The 15904-nt window shown below is 47.6% G+C and overlaps 1 long non-coding RNA gene across 1 annotated transcript; it reads right to left on the reverse strand.

Moving 5' to 3' along the window:
- Positions 1-125: 125 nt before the first annotated feature.
- LOC139273690 (uncharacterized) lies at positions 126-8714 on the reverse strand. The gene is made up of 4 exons (XR_011595295.1): positions 8644-8714; positions 7797-7887; positions 5859-5973; positions 126-1056 (listed from the first exon to the last, which is right to left on the reverse strand). It is a non-coding gene; the product is annotated as an uncharacterized lncRNA (long non-coding RNA).
- Between the last annotated feature and the right edge of the window lie 7190 nt (positions 8715-15904).

Below are 15904 nucleotides of genomic sequence, written 5' to 3' on the forward strand. Positions count from 1 at the left end.
CCCAGTGTGAGCACGCTGGTGTGTCAGCAGGGTGGAGGAGAGACTGAATCCCTTCTCGCACACGGAGCAGGTGAATGGCCTCTCCCCAGTGTGAGCACGCTGGTGTGTCAGCAGGGTGGAGGAGAGACTGAATCTTTTCTCACACACGGAGCAGGTGAACGGCCTCTCTCCAGTGTGAGTACGCTGGTGTGTCAGCAGGTTCCCAAAGCTTTTAAAGCTCTTCACACAGTCAGAACATTTAAATGGTCTCTCGTCAGTGTGAACATTCTGGTGTGTCAGCAGGCTGGATGACTGTTTGAATCCCTTCCCACACATGGAGCAGGTGAACGGTCTCTGTCCAGCTCCCTCCAGCTGGAATTGCTTCAGCTCCTGAGACCTTTTAAAGCTTTTCCCACAGTCAGAATGTTTCACCGGCATGTCCCCCCCATGAACTCACAGGTGCCTCAGCAGGTGGGATGACTGAATGAACTCCTTCCCGCACACGGAGCAGGTGAACAGAATCTCTCCTATTCTCTCCAGCTGATGTCCCTTCAGATCCTGGGAACTTTTAAATCTCGTTCCAAAGTCAGACCATTTAATTGGTTTCTCATCACTGTGCATAAACTGGTGTCTCAGGAGGGTGGAAGAATAAGTGAATCACTTCAAAAACACGAAGCAGGTCAACCGACCCTCATCAGAGTGGACATGCTGGTGTCTCAGCAGCACGGATGGTGCAATTAATCCCTTCCCACTAATGGAGCGGGTTAACGGTCCCTCCCTACTGCAAATTCACTGGTGTTAATCGCAGCGGATGATCGAGTGAATCCCATCCCTCACACAAGCAGGTGAATAGGCTCCCTCAGTGTCTCGGCGCTGGTGTCTCTTTGGGTACTTGTAGATTTTGAAGGCCTTCCCACACTCAGATTGAAAAGGTCTGTCATGAGTGTGAACTCGCTAATATGCCAGATGATTCGAGGACCGATTGAATTAGGTCCTGATGAATCGTGTGACTCTGTCAGATCTTGACGTGATGTTTGTTTTGAGTTTACAGTTGGTAAATGCTCCTCTTCTAAAACCCTGTAAAAGGAGTGCAGATAAAATTCAATACAGTGAGGTGGTCCATTTTGGTCGGAAGAATGAGAGACAATACATTCCAAATGGTACAATGTTAACAGGATGGAAGAAGAGAGAGACCTGCGGATGCCTGTGCAAAATTCTTTGGAGGTGGCAGGACAGGTTAACAAAGCCAGGAATTGATGCTAAATCTATATAAAACACTACTGCATCTCGCTCTCCAACCAGTATTCCGTTCTGAGTACTGGTGAGGGTGAGGAATATAGCCAGGGCCAAATCCATGTCACCACGAGTGGCTCAGCTGTACAGCGGGGGAGGGAGGAAGGAGGAAGATAGGAAAAGCAATAGTGGTAGGGACTTCGATAGTCAGGGGAGCAGACAGGTGTTTCTGCGGCCACAGATGTGACTCCAGGATGGTATGTTGCCTCCCTGGTGTTAGGGTTAAGTATGTCACTGAATGGTTGCAGAACATTGTGAGGAGGGAGGGTGAACAGCCAGAGGTCGTGGTCCAAGTTGGTACCAACGACAGAGGTAGAAACTGGATGAGATCCTGCAAGCATTATAGGGAGTTAGGAAAGAGATTAAAAAGCAGGACCTCAAAAGTAGTAATCTCCAGATTACTCCCGGTGCCATGCGCGAGCGAGTATAGAAATAGTAGGATAGAGCAGATGAATGCATGGCTGGAGAGATGCTTCAGATTCCTGGGGCATTAGGACCGTTTATGTGGGAGGTGGGACCTGTACAGGCCAGACGGGTTGCACCTCAACAGAGCCGGCACCAATATCCCTGCGGGGAGGTTTGGTAGTGCTATTGGGGAGGGTTTAAACTAAGTTGGCAGGAGGATGGACACCAGGATGTAAAATTATAAAGGAAAAACAAAGGGCACAAAGGATTGGGAGAGACGGATAGCACCAAAGCAAGAAATAGTAAGGTATTAGGTGGGGTCAGACTAAGAGAGAACACAGAATGGTCTAAGATGGGTTTATGGTGTATGTATGTAAACACATGAAGCATAGTAAACAAGGCTGGTGAGCTGCAGGGAATATGATGTCATGGCAATAACGGAGACCTGGCTCAAAAAGGGCAGGATTGGGTATTAAATATTCCTGGATATAGGAGTTCAGGAAAGATAGGGAAGGACAGATAGGAGGTGATGTGGCAGTATTGGTTAAGGAGAATGTTACAATGCTGGAGAGAGAGGATGTCCTGGAGGGGTCAAGGACAGAATCTATATGGCTATGGTTAAGATTTAATAGAGGTTACGCAATAGATGTATTGTAAAGGCCACCAACTAGAGGGAAAAATATGGGACATGATGTACACCAGCACGGACACGATGGGACAGATAGCCCCATTCTGTGTCGTCATTTTTCTATGATTCTAAGGTTTATAAAAACATAAGAAATAGGAGCAGGAGTAGGCCATAGGGCCTCTCGAACCTGCTCCGCCATTTAATACAAACATGGCTGATCTGATCAAGGACTCGGGTCCACTTCCCTGTCCGTTCTCCATAACCCCTTATCATTTAAGAAACTGTCTATTTCTGTCTTAAATTTATTCAATGCCCCAGCTTCCACAGCTCTCTGAGGCAGAGAATTCCACAGATCCACAACCCTCTGAGAAGAAATTTCTCCTCATCTCAGGTTTAAATGGGCAGCCCCTTATTCTAAGATTATGCCCTCTAGTTCTAGTTCCCCCTATCAGTGGAAACATCCTCTCTGCATCCACCTCGTCAAGCTCCCTCATAATTTTATATGTTTCGATAAGATCACCTCTCATTCTTCTGAACTCCAATGAGTAGAGGCCCAACCTACTCAACCTTTCCTCATAAGTCAACCCCCTCTTCTCCAGAATCAACCTTGTGAACCTTCTCTGAACTGCCTCCAAAGCAAGTATATCCTTTTGTAAATATGGAAGCCAAAACTGCACGCAGTATTCCAGGTGTGGCCTCACCAATACTCTGTACAACTGTAGCAAGGCTTCCCTGCTTTTATACTCCATCCCCTTTGCAATAAAGGCCAAGATTCCATTGGCTTTCCTGATCACTTGCTGTACCTACATATTAACCTTTTGTGTTTCATGCACAAGTGCCCCCAGGTCCCGCTGTTGCAGCACTTTGCAATCTTTCTCCATTTAAATCATAACTTGCTCTTTGATTTTTCCTGCCAAAGTGCATGATCTCACACTTTCCAACATTATGGGGGAGCAAATTTGCAGAGAGATGCAAGAACTACAGCGACACTCAGATTCCCCACACCAGGTGTGTAGGACGATTCTATAGTAAGTTATCAGCATCCAGACACAACCCAAACCCAGCACTGGTCCATGAATGGGAACACCCGATTGGCACAGTCCTCCCATGGGACTACCTGTAAAACTCTGAATCGCGTCCTGGAATCTAACCACAGGTACCTGGGCTGTACAACAATTGTTCTCAGTCCATTGAAACCGAGTTGAGGGCCTGTGTCATTAACAGAATGTCACAGTGACCAGATGCTGATGTATCTGAGCGAGCGACAATGTATCTCTCGATCACCAGCCACAGGATTCTGGAGAATTCAACACATCGAAACAAAATAACCCATTTTTGAAATGTCTCCTTTCACACTCCTCCCCCGCTGCCTGCAATAGATACACTTTGCGACACTCCTCAGTCAGGCTGTGTTTCCACTGTTCACTGTCCAAGAACAGACACTGTGAGATTGGAACTGAATCAGGAACATTCACTACTAATTTGGGGGAAGAAAGCAGCACTGATTTGAAAGAGCGAGGTGATTTACTTTCTCTGTTACCTTACACTGTACACTCAGCCCAAGAATGGCCTCCCCCTTCCACCACTCACTCCATGTTCCACAACTAGTTCCTGCTCCACTCTGCCCCTTACAAACAGCCCCCGACTGCCGCTGAACTTACCCCGACACAAAGCCCATCTGTGGACACAGTCCCAATGCGATGAGCTGCTGGAAGGAGGCTGCTGTTTGCTCCCTGACTCGGGCCCGGGATATCTGCACTCCCTGATGTGTTCAACGATCATCAGCCGAGCACAGAGGAAACGGCAGCCGCTGACAGAGCTGGAGGAGGGGAGCTCGCCTGGGCCCTTCCCGTCGGTTTAAACACTGTGTGGGGAGGGGAGGAGCAGCATGTATTTAGCGCATGCTCAGACCATCTTTTTGTCACAAATTAAATTAGAAAAAATGGGATTGTTTCACAAGTTGCTTTTATCACTCATAGGGCCCAAGTTTCCACATGATTTGCACCTGATTTTTAGGAGCAACTGGTGGAGAATGGACTATCTTAGAAATCGCAATTCTCCACATTTTTTTTTCTGCAGTTCTAGTCAGGTAGAACAGTTCTACTTTGGAACAGAATTTTTTTCTTCAAAAGGGGGCATGTCCCGCCACTGACGCCTGATTTCAAAGTTTCCACAGTGAAAACATACTCCAAACTAAGTTAGAATGGAGCAAGTGAAGATTTTTGTAGAACTGAAAAAATCTGTTCTACACATTAAAAAATCAGGCGCAGGTTACAAATTAGGCGTCCAGAACGAGGTGTGGGGGGGGGGGGGGAAGGGAAGTCATTAAATTCTACAATAAATCCTTATTTATACTTCTACAAATATTATACAAATAAATCCAACCTGAATAAACATTTATAAGCAAAGAAAAGATTAAATAAACCATCTTCCTACCTGTGTGAAGGCACGGAGAATGCTGCAGTCAGCCTGAGGCGCCCGTTCTTCCCGCAGGGGGCGAGGAGGCGCCCGTTCTTCCCGTGGGGGGGGAGGAGGCGGCGCCCGTTCTTCCCGCGGGTGGGGGGGGAGGCAGTGAGAAGGCTGCAAGTGCTGATGTGCTGATGGCAATGTGCGTTTATTAAAAAAATTTTCAAAAATTAAACAGCGACAAAGAACTACAAAAATGGCCGAGTGCCAATGTTTTTTTCACACTGCGCGTGCGCGAACGCTCCAACACACAGCGTTGCTGGCAGGGAAAAAACTAATTGAAATAGTACCCGCCCCCTCCCACTTACAAAATCGCCGCGAGTGTAGGCTCCGCCCCCCTGGGCACCGCGCCAGGCAGACAAAAAGCTGCAGAACGCTCCAGAATCGCGATTTTTTTTTTAGGCACCGTTTTAGGCGCGAAAAACGGGCGCCCAGCTCGGAGGGGCCCCCGTTTTTTATCGTGTGGAAACTTGGGCCCATTAAATGGGCCACATTGAGAGCATGTTAGTTATCATCCGAATTACTGAATAAACAATTGTGTGAGCCTAACACTGGAGTAAGAGTGACTAACCTGTTCTATTTGTTCCGTCAGTCTCTGGTGTGAGTGTTTCCCTGTCAGTTTCTAATAGGCAGATGTGGGTTTTACTTGCATATTATTGTTCAGATACGTGGATGTGGGTTTCATACTGTACCGGTCAGTTTCTGTGATGTGAATGTGGGTTTTACTCTGTACCTGTCAGTTTCTGGTATGTGAGTGTGGGTTTTATTCTGAACCTGTCATTTTCTAGTATCTGAGTGGGATTTATTCTGTATGTGTCAGTTTCTGGTATGTGTGCGTTGGTTTTATTCTGTATCTGTCAGCTTCTGGTATGTGAGAGTGTGTTTTATCCTATATCTGTGATTTTTTTTCTCTCATTATATTGGATGAATGCGATTCAGAAATATTTTGAGTAGAGACGAGCTATTAGTACATAATATAAACCATATGTGTCTGTGGTACAGTGAGTGAGTGTGGGATTCACTCTGTATCTGTCATAAATGCAAGTGTTTGTTGTTGCTGTAGAAATGAAGCTTTTCAGTTACTTACGGTGGCTAACATTTACGCAGAAGAAAATGTCAGAAGCAGCCTCGTGGATAACCATCAGGAAAGTGCTGTTACTGGTGAGATCACGATGTGCTCGATACAAACTTGGCTAATAACTCTAGAGGTGATGGAAAAGAAAGCAACATTTGAGCGAGATGAGAAAACATAATCAGCACAAGGAGCCCAATCAGAGAGCTGGTGGGCAAGAAGCAGTGAGCTCCTGTTTACTGCCCGATGCTATTTCCAAAACAATGGGGAAGAACAGTCCCTGGATCTGTGAACTTGGAGGCCTTTCAGCACATGGAACCTGGAGGCAAATCATACCTTCGAGCCTGTTACATAAGGAACAGGAGGAGGCCATTCAGTCCCTTCGAGCCTGTTACATAAGGAACAAGAGGAGGCCATTCAGTCCCTCGAGCCTGTTACATAAGTAACAGGAGGTGGGCATTCAGCACCTCAGCCTTGCTATAAAGGAATTGGTGGAGGCGATGCATCGACTGGATACTGTTACACAGGAATAGGGAGGCCATCCATCCTCTGGAGCCTTTCACATCGGAACAGGAGAAGGCCATTCAGACTCTCAAGCATGTTATGTAGGAACTGGAGGAGGCCATTCAGCCCACCGACAATGTTATAGGAACTGGAAGAGGACAATAAGCCAGTCGCACATGTTATATTGGAACTGGAAGAGGCCACTCATCCCATCTAACTTATTACACAGGAACAGGAGGTGGCTGTTCAGCACCGAATGTTGTTAGACAGGAACAGCTAGAGGCCATTCTTCCCCTTGAGCCTGTTACATTGGATCAGGAGGATGCCATTCAGCCCTTCCATTCTGTTATGTGGGAAGAAGAAGAGTCCATTCAGCCTCTCTAACATTAGAAACACAAGCAAACCACTCAGCCTTTGATTCTGTGACATGGGAACAGCAGGACGTTTTTCATCCCCTCGAGCTTCTTACATTAGGAACAGGAGAAGACCACTCAGTCCCTCGGGTCTGTTACATAGGAATAGGAGTAGGCCAATTCCACCCCTCGGAACTGTTAACCAGGAACAGGAGGTGACCATTCATCCCCACAAGCCTGTTACAGAGGAATTGGAGGAGGCCATTCAGCCCCTCCTGCATGTTATATAGGAGCAGGAGGAGGCCATTCAGCTCTTCGAGCTTATTATATTAGGAACTGGAGAAAGCCATTCAGCTCCTCAAGCCTATTACATTAGGAACTGGAGAGGGTCATTCAGCTCCTCGAGCCTATTACATTAGGAACTGGAGCGGGTCATTCAGTTGCTCGAGCCTATTACATTAGGAACTGGAGAGGGCCATTCAGCTCCTCGAGCCTATTACATTAGGAACTGGAGAGGGCCATTCAGCTCCTTGAGCCTATTACATTAGGAACTGGAGAGGGCCATTCAGCTCCTCGAGCCGATTATATTAGGAACTGGAGAGGGCTATTCAGCAACTGGATTTAAAAAGCAATAGGATGATGCAATTCTGCCCCTTGGGTCTGTTACATTAGGAATAGGACAAAGGCAATCATCCCCATGGGATTGTTTCATGGGAACAGGAGGAGGCCATTCAGCCCCTCAAGCTTGTTACATAGGAACTGGAGGAGGCTATTCAGCCCCTGGAACCTGTTACATCAGAACTAAATGAGGCCATTCATCCCATTCTAGCCTGATACATAGGTACAGGAGGAGGTCATTCTGCCCCTAGAGGTGGTACATATGAACAGGAGGAGGCCAATAAGCCCCTCGTGTTTATAACATTAGGAACACGAGAAGGCCACTCAGTATCTCCAGTCTGTTAAATTAGGAACAGGAGACGGTTATCAGCCCCCTCGGGCCTGTTACACAGGAATAGGAGGCAGCCATTCAGCACCACAAACATGTTTAATTCGGATAACCTGTCTGTGTACCCGCACAGTGTGATAGGTACCATACCTACTGTGTGTGAGAAGGAGCTGGTTGCACTGTTTCTTATGTCTCAGGTGGAGGAAACTTCACATTTGTTCCGGTTCCTTCAATTCCTTGCCTGTAGGAGGATAAGGTACCTCTGATCATTCAAGAACAGGAGAGGTAGAAAAGACTAAAGTGATGAATGTAATCGTTCAATTAATATTCATTATGAACATTCACAAAGGGAAGCCAGCGATACAAACAGTGTCAGAGTCTGACTCCACTGCAGTACTGAGCTTCTGCACACCAAGCGTGTTGGGCAGATTTACAGCAATTTACTGACATCCAGACACAACCCAACCCCTGCTTCAGGAATGGGACTACCCGATGGAGCACGGACTTTTACACAGCTCAGATTGCTACTCCCCTCTCCCAGGACACTAACCGTTCAACCAGAAACAAAGAGCCGCTGTTTAAAACGTGTCCTTCACATTTCTCACCCGGTGCCTGCAATAGATGCTCCTTGTATAAATCCTCAGTGTCCGGCTCTGCTTCCACTGCTCACTGTCCAATGACAACAAACACGGTGAGACTGGAACTAAAGCAGGAACGTTCACTACTGGTTTACAGGGAGAAAGCAGCAATGACTGTAAACAGCAGATCCTTCCCATTCTGTCTCCCGAACCCGGGACACACGCTGTCCACACACAGCCCGAGAATGGCCTCTCCCTTCCCCCACTCACTCCACGCACTGAGACCAGTTCTTGCTCCACTCCGCCTGTTACACACATCCCCCGACTCCCCCGGACTTAGTGCCGATCTCTGAGCCCATCTGCGGACACGCTCCCAAAGCGATGTGCTGCTGTAAGGAGGCTGCTGCTCGCTGCCTTACCCCGAGACCGCGGTGTGTCCATTCCTGGCTGTTTAAACCATCTTCTTCCGTTCACTGACTAAATGGCGCGCACAAGCTGGGCTGGGGGAGGGGAAGGCGCATGCGCTCTTCTGCTCACTGGAAATCGACTCAAGGTTCGGGGCTTAATCGCGCATGCGCAGCTCTGCAATAATTCAGCCTTCAAAAAGCAAAGTGCACTTTTCTCGATTTACTTTTATCAGAATCTGAGCTAAGGAACTGGGCCTGGGGGGCAAGGACAGAGAATGTTTAAAGCTGGGGGCCTTGCCCCTTTGAGATGCTCAATTTGTGATCATTCCGTGCAGGGTTTTTTTCTCTTCGTGAGCCTGTCCTCACAAAGCAATCCTGCAGAAACATCGGAGGGACGGCAGAGTAGGAGTGTTTGCTGGAACTGTGCAGGAGTTAATATCTGACAGAAACTGTCCCAGTTTAATTTAATCAGAGTGAAACATTCGGTCACTGAGAGTAATACCGAACGGCCCTGAGCTGCAAGATTACAGAGAGTACAACAGGCAAGCGAGGGTTAAATGTGGGACCTTGTTTCTCTCACTCTCTGACACTGTCTCGCAGTGTGGGACTAATAATGTGTCTGTCTGTGGTACAATATCAGTGAGAGAGGGGACTGCATCTTCTGTCCCTCCAATGGGATCTTTCAGGATAAAACCGGACCTCACAGGTCAGTCTAGAACTGATACTGTGCACGTTTCTGTGTCTCACCGTCCTGCCTCGCACTCCCCTGTCTCTCTCTCTCAGCCCACTCTTTCTCTCTCTGTCGCTTTCCCCTTTCTCTTGTACTGTCTGTGAAGGCGGGATTCTGTTATTTCGCGTGATGTGGAAACACTTATGAGTACAACACAATAGGAGCAGGGAGGTCTTACTGCAGTTGCACAGGGCCTTGGTGAGGTCACACCTTGAATGTTGTGTACAGTTTTGGTCTTCTAATCTGAGGAAGGACATTCTTGCTATTGAGAGAGTGCAGCAAAGGTTCACCAGACTGATTCCCGGGATGGCAGGGCTGACACATGAAGAAAGACTGGATAGAATAGACTTATATTCTCTGGAATTTAGAAGAATGAGAGGGAATCACATAGAAACATATAAAATTATGACGGGATTGGACAGGTTAGATGCAGGAAGAATGTTCCCGATGTTGGGGATGTCCAGAACCAGAGGTCACAGTCTAAGGATAAGGGGTAAGCCATTTAGGACCGAGATGAGGAGAAACTTCTTCACTCAGAGAATTGTTAACCTGTGGAATTTTCTACCACAGAAAGTTGTTGAGGCCAGTTCGTTAGATATATTCAAAAGGGAGTTAGATATGGCCCTGATGGCGTCGGCGAGAGGTGCGTGGAGAGACAGTCGGGACTTCGGTGAGAGGCCTATAAAAGGCACAGCAGGGAGTCCAGGGCCCAGACTCGGCGAGAGGGATGTGGAGAGGCGTCGGGAGTTCATTGGTGAGGCCTATAAAAGGCACAGCAGGGAGTCCGGGGCCCAGCGTCGGCGAGAGGTGCATGGAGAGGCGTCGGGAGTTCGTTGATGAGGCCTATAAAAGGCACAGCAGGGAGTCCAGGGCCCAGCGTCGGCGAGAGGTGCATGGAGAGGCAGTCGGGACTTCGGTGAGAGGCCTATAAAAGGCACAGCAGGAAGTCCGGGGCCCAGAGTCCGCGAGAGGTGCGTGGAGAGGCGTGCCGGTGCAGCTACAGGGAGAAGGCAAAAAAGAAGTAGAAAGAAACAGAAAGGTGACATCACAGCCAAGTGATTGGCTGGTGATTGGGAGTAGTTTTTCGTTTTTCTTTTTTCTCTTCAAAAACAGTGAGTAAACTTTACCATTGTTGTTGCCTATCTAAGGGTTAAGTCACGGCAGGACAGCTCGGTCACATGTTATGCTCCTCCTGTACCATGTGGGAACTCAGGGACGACTCCAGTGTCCCTGACGACTACGTGTGCGGGAAGTGTATCCGCCTCCAGCTCCTGACGGACCGCGTTGTGGAGTTGGAGCTAAGGGTGGATTCACTCTGGAGCATCCACGATGCTGAGAATGACGTGAGTAGCACGTGTAGCGAGTTGGTCTTACCGCGGGTGAAGGGTCCACAGTCATATAGGGAATGGAAGACCAGCAGGAAGAGCAGTGCAAGGAAGGTAGTGCAGGGGTCCCCTGTGGTCATCCCACTGCAAAACAGATACACTGCTTTGAGTACTGTTGAGAGGGATGACTCATCAGGGGAGGGCAGCAGCAGCCAAGTTCATGGCACTGTGGCTGGCTCTGTTGCACAGGAGGGCAGGAAAAAGAGTGGGAGAGCGATAGTGATAGGGGATTCAATTGTAAGGGGAATAGATAGACGTTTCTGCGGCCGCAACCGAGACTCCAGGATGGTATGTTGCCTCCCTGGTGCAAGGGTCAAGGATGTCTCGGAGCGGATGCAGGAAATTCTAAAAAGGGAGGGAGAACAGCCAGTTGTCGTGGTGAACATTAGTACCAACAACATAGGTAAAAAAAGGGATGAGGTCCTACAAAACGAATTTAAGGAGCTAGGAGCTAAATTAAAAAGTAGGACCTCAAAAGTAGTAATCTCGGGATTGCTACCAGTGCCACGTGCTAGTCAGAGTAGGAATCGCAGGCTAGCGCAGATGAATACGTGGCTTGAGCAGTGGTGCAGCAGGGAGGGATTCAAATTCCTGGGGCATTGGAACCGGTTCTGGGGGAGCTGGGACCAGTACAAACCGGACGGTCTGCACCTGGGCAGGACCGGAACCAATGTCCTAGGGGGAGTGTTTGCTAGTGCTGTTGGGGAGGAGTTCAACTAATATGGCAGGGGGATGGGAACCAATGCAGGGAGACAGAGGGAAACAAAAAGGAGACAAAAGCAAAAGACAGAAAGGAGATGAGTACACGTGGAGGGCAGAGAAACCCAAGGCAAAGAACAAAAAGGGCCACTGCACAGCAAAATTCTAAAAGGACAAAGGGTGTTAAAAAAACAAGCCTGAAGGCTTTGTGTCTTAATGCAAGGAGTATCCGTAATAAGGTGGATGAATTAACTGTGCAAATAGATGTTAACAAATATGATGTGATTGGGATTACGGAGACATGGCTCCAGGATGATCAGGGCTGGGAACTCAACATCCAGGGGTACTCAACATTCAGGAAGGATAGAATAAAAGGAAAAGGAGGTGGGGTAGCATTGCTGGTTAAAGAGGAGATTAATGCAATAGTTAGGAAGGACATTAGCTTGGATGATGTGGAATCTATATGGGTAGAGCTGCAGAACACCAAAGGGCAAAAAACGTTAGTGGGAGTTGTGTACAGACCTCCAAACAGTTGTAGTGATGTTGGGGAGGGCATCAAACAGGAAATTAGGGGTGCATGCAATAAGGGTGCAGCAGTTATAATGGGTGACTTTAATATGCACATAGATTGGGCTAACCAAATTGGAAGCAATACGGTGGAGGAGGATTTCCTGGGGTGCATAAGGGATGGTTTTCTAGACCAATATGTCGAGGAACCAACTAGGGGGGAGGCCATCTTAGACTGGGTGTTGTGTAATGAGAGAGGATTAATTAGCAATCTCGTTGTGCGAGGCCCCTTGGGGAAGAGTGACCATAATATGGTGGAATTCTGCATTAGGATGGAGAATGAAACAGTTAATTCAGAGACCATGGTCCAGAACTTAAAGAAGGCTAACTTTGAAGGTATGAGGTGTGAATTGGCTAGGATAGATTGGCGAATGATACTTAAGGGGTTGCCTGTGGATGGGCAATGGCAGACATTTAGAGACCGCATGGATGAACTACAACAATTGTACATTCCTGTCTGGCGTAAAAATAAAAAAGGGAAGGTGGCTCAACCGTGGCTATCAAGGGAAATCAGGGATAGTATTAAAGCCAAGGAAGTGGCATACAAATTGGCCAGAAATAGCAGCAAACCCGGAGACTGGGAGAAATTTAGAACTCAGCAGAGGAGGATAAAGGGTTTGATTAGGGCAGGGAAAATGGAGTATGAGAAGAAGCTTGCAGGGAACATTAAGACGGATTGCAAAAGTTTCTATAGATATGTAAAGAGAAAAAGGTTAGTAAAGACAAACGTAGGTCCCCTGCAGTCAGAATCAGGGGACGTCATAACGGGGAACAAAGAAATGGCAGACCAATTGAACAAGTACTTTGGTTCAGTATTCTCTAAGGAGGACACTAACAACCTTCCAGATATAAAAGGGGTCAGAGGGTCTAGTAAGGAGGAGGAACTGAGGGAAATCCTTATTAGTCGGGAAATTGTGTTGGGGAAATTGATGGGATTGAAGGCCGATAAATCCCCAGGGCCTGATGGACTGCATCCCAGAGTACTTAAGGAGGTGGCCTTGGAAATAGCGGATGCATTGACAGTCATTTTCCAACATTCCATTGATTCTGGATCAGTTTCTATCGAGTGGAGGGTAGCCAATGTAACCCCACTTTTTAAAAAAAAGAGGGAGAGAGAAAACAGGGAATTATAGACCGGTCAGCCTTACATCGGTAGTGGGTAAAATGATGGAATCAATTATTAAGGATGTCATAGCAGCGCATCTGGAAAGAGGTGACATGATAGGTCCAAGTCAGCATGGATTTGTGAAAGGGAAATCATGCTTGACAAATCTTCTGGAATTTTTTGAGGATGTTTCCAGTAGAGTGGACAAGGGAGAACCAGTTGATGTGGTATATTTGGACTTTCATAAGGCTTTCGACAAGGTCTCACACAAGAGATTAATGTGCAAAGTTAAAGCATATGGGATTGGGGGTCGTGTGCTGACATGGATTGAGAACTGGTTGATAGACAGGAAGCAAAGAGTAGGAGTAAATGGGTACTTTTCAGAATGGCAGGCGGTGACTAGTGGGGTTCTGTGCTGGGGCCCCAGCTATTTACATTGTACATTAATGATTTGGACGAGGGGATTAAATGTAGTATCTCCAAATTTGCGGATGACACTAAGTTGGGTGGCAGTGTGAGCTGTGAGGAGGATGCTATGAGGCTGCAGAGCGACTTGGATAGGTTAGGTGAGTGGGCAAATGCATGGCAGATGAAGTATAATGTGGATAAATGTGAGGTTATCCACTTTGGTGGTAAAAACAGAGAGACATTATCTGAATGGTGACAGATTAGGAAAAGGAGAGGTGCAATGAGACCTGGGTGTCATGGTACACCAGTCATTGAAGGTTGGCATGCAGGAACAGCAGGCGGTTAAGAAAGCAAATGGCATGTTGGCCTTCATAGCGAGGGGATTTGAGTACAGGGACAGGGAGGTGTTGCTACAGTTGTACAGGGCCTTGGTGAGGCCACACCTGGAGTATTGTGTACAGTTTTGGTCTCCTAACCTGAGGAAGGACATTCTTGCTATTGAGGGAGTGCAGCGAAGGTTCACCAGACTGATTCCCGGGATGGCGGGACTGACCTATCAAGAAAGACTGGATCAACTGGGCTTGTATTCACTGGAGTTCAGAAGAATGAGAGGGGACCTCATAGAAACGTTTAAAATTCTAATGGGTTTAGACAGGTTAGATGCAGGAAGAAGGTTCCCAACGTTGGGGAAGTCCAGAACTAGGGGTCACAGTCTAAGGATAAGTTGTAAGTCATTTAGGACCGAGATGAGGAGAAACTTCTTCACCCAGAGAGTGGTGAACCTGTGGAATTCTCTACCACAGAAAGTTGTTGAGGCCAATTCACTAAATATATTCAAAAAGGAGTTAGATGTAGTCCTTACTACTAGGGGGATCAAGGGGTATGGCGAGAAAGCAGGAATGGGGTACTGAAGTTGCATGTTCAGCCATGAACTCATTGAATGGTGGTGCAGGCTAGAAGGGCCGAATGGCCTACTCCTGCACCTATTTTCTATGTTTCTATGAAAGGGATCAAGGGGTATGGAGAGAAAGCAGGAATGGGGTACTGAAGTTGCATGATCAGCTATGATCATATTGAATGGTGGTGCAGGCTTGAAGGGCCGAATGGCCTACTCCTGCACCTATTTTCTATGTTTCTATGATACTGTTTCTGTTTCTCTCTCTGTTGCTATACATGACGGTGTGGCACTGTTACTGAGCGTAATATGGAGACACTGATACCAAGTGTAAGACTAATAATGTGTCTGTTTCCCTCTCTTTCGGTGGTGCTGTACATGAATGTGTGATACTATTATTGAGCGTAATATGGAGACACAGTTAGGGAGTTTAAGACTGATTCTGTGTCTGTCTCTCTGTCGCTCCCTCTGATAGCCATCTCTGGGTGGTGAGCATGGTATGGATAGTTCACCAGGTTACTGTGATATATCCCTCATTTTCGGAGGATAGAGAGAGACAAAGAGAGGGTGGAGGGGCGGTGAACTCATAATTTCTATTTTCACGTTAATCAAACATATTTCTGCGTGCGAACAATGTAACAACTTAACAGCATATATGGGTTAAGCCAGCCACAGTTGTGATTGGCTCCTGCCCCTGAATCTGGGGAACAGACACTGAGGAGCGCCGACCTCAGAGTGTTTAACACTTACTGAGCTGGGAAACTTCAACTAACCCCGAGAATCGGCAGCACAGGCCGAGCGGAGAGGTAACCCTGTGCTGGGAGCTGTAAATCTGGGATAGTTTGTGCTGTGAATGTACAGATGTGAACATTGTGTGAGCGAGAGTGTGTTAAAGGGGCGGGCCGGTGAGACTAACGTCACTGTGTTTGTGTGTCCGTCTCATCGCCGGATTCCAGAGTCCCTCTTGTGTAAAATTCAAAGATTTCCCTGTCACAGGATCGCCCTGCTGCCCTGCTCAGGTCTAAAGTGGGAATTAAACGTTAAGTTTGATGTGATTTCAAATTTCAATCGAAAAACGAAGAAAATGTCCGCAATCGGGTGAGAGAGCGCGATCAGTGCAGCAATGAAACGGGTTTAAATCTAAATTGCTGCCTTCAATTCGGAGGAAGCTTTCTCGACAACAAACATCCCGGTGTTCGGGACAGAAAGAGGCCAGTCTGGGAATCTGGAGGGCCCGGGTTGAATTGGAATCGGACAGTTAATGAGGAGAGAGAAACACAGAGAGGCTGGAGGGGCGGGGAGCTGACAGCAGGATGTCTCCGCCCCGTCCGCTCGCTGCCTTTAAGTTGCTCTGTGCCGCCGCCTCCCGTTTCATTTCTGACCGAGCTCTGACTGTCAGAGAGATTTTCCACAGAGTCGCCGACATGACTGACACTGCAGCCGCCGAAACGGCCCCTGCTGCCTCCGCCGCTCAAACCAAGGCT

The sequence above is a fragment of the Pristiophorus japonicus genome, chromosome 9, assembly GCF_044704955.1.
Source record: "Pristiophorus japonicus isolate sPriJap1 chromosome 9, sPriJap1.hap1, whole genome shotgun sequence".
Lineage (NCBI taxonomy): Eukaryota > Metazoa > Chordata > Chondrichthyes > Pristiophoridae > Pristiophorus > Pristiophorus japonicus.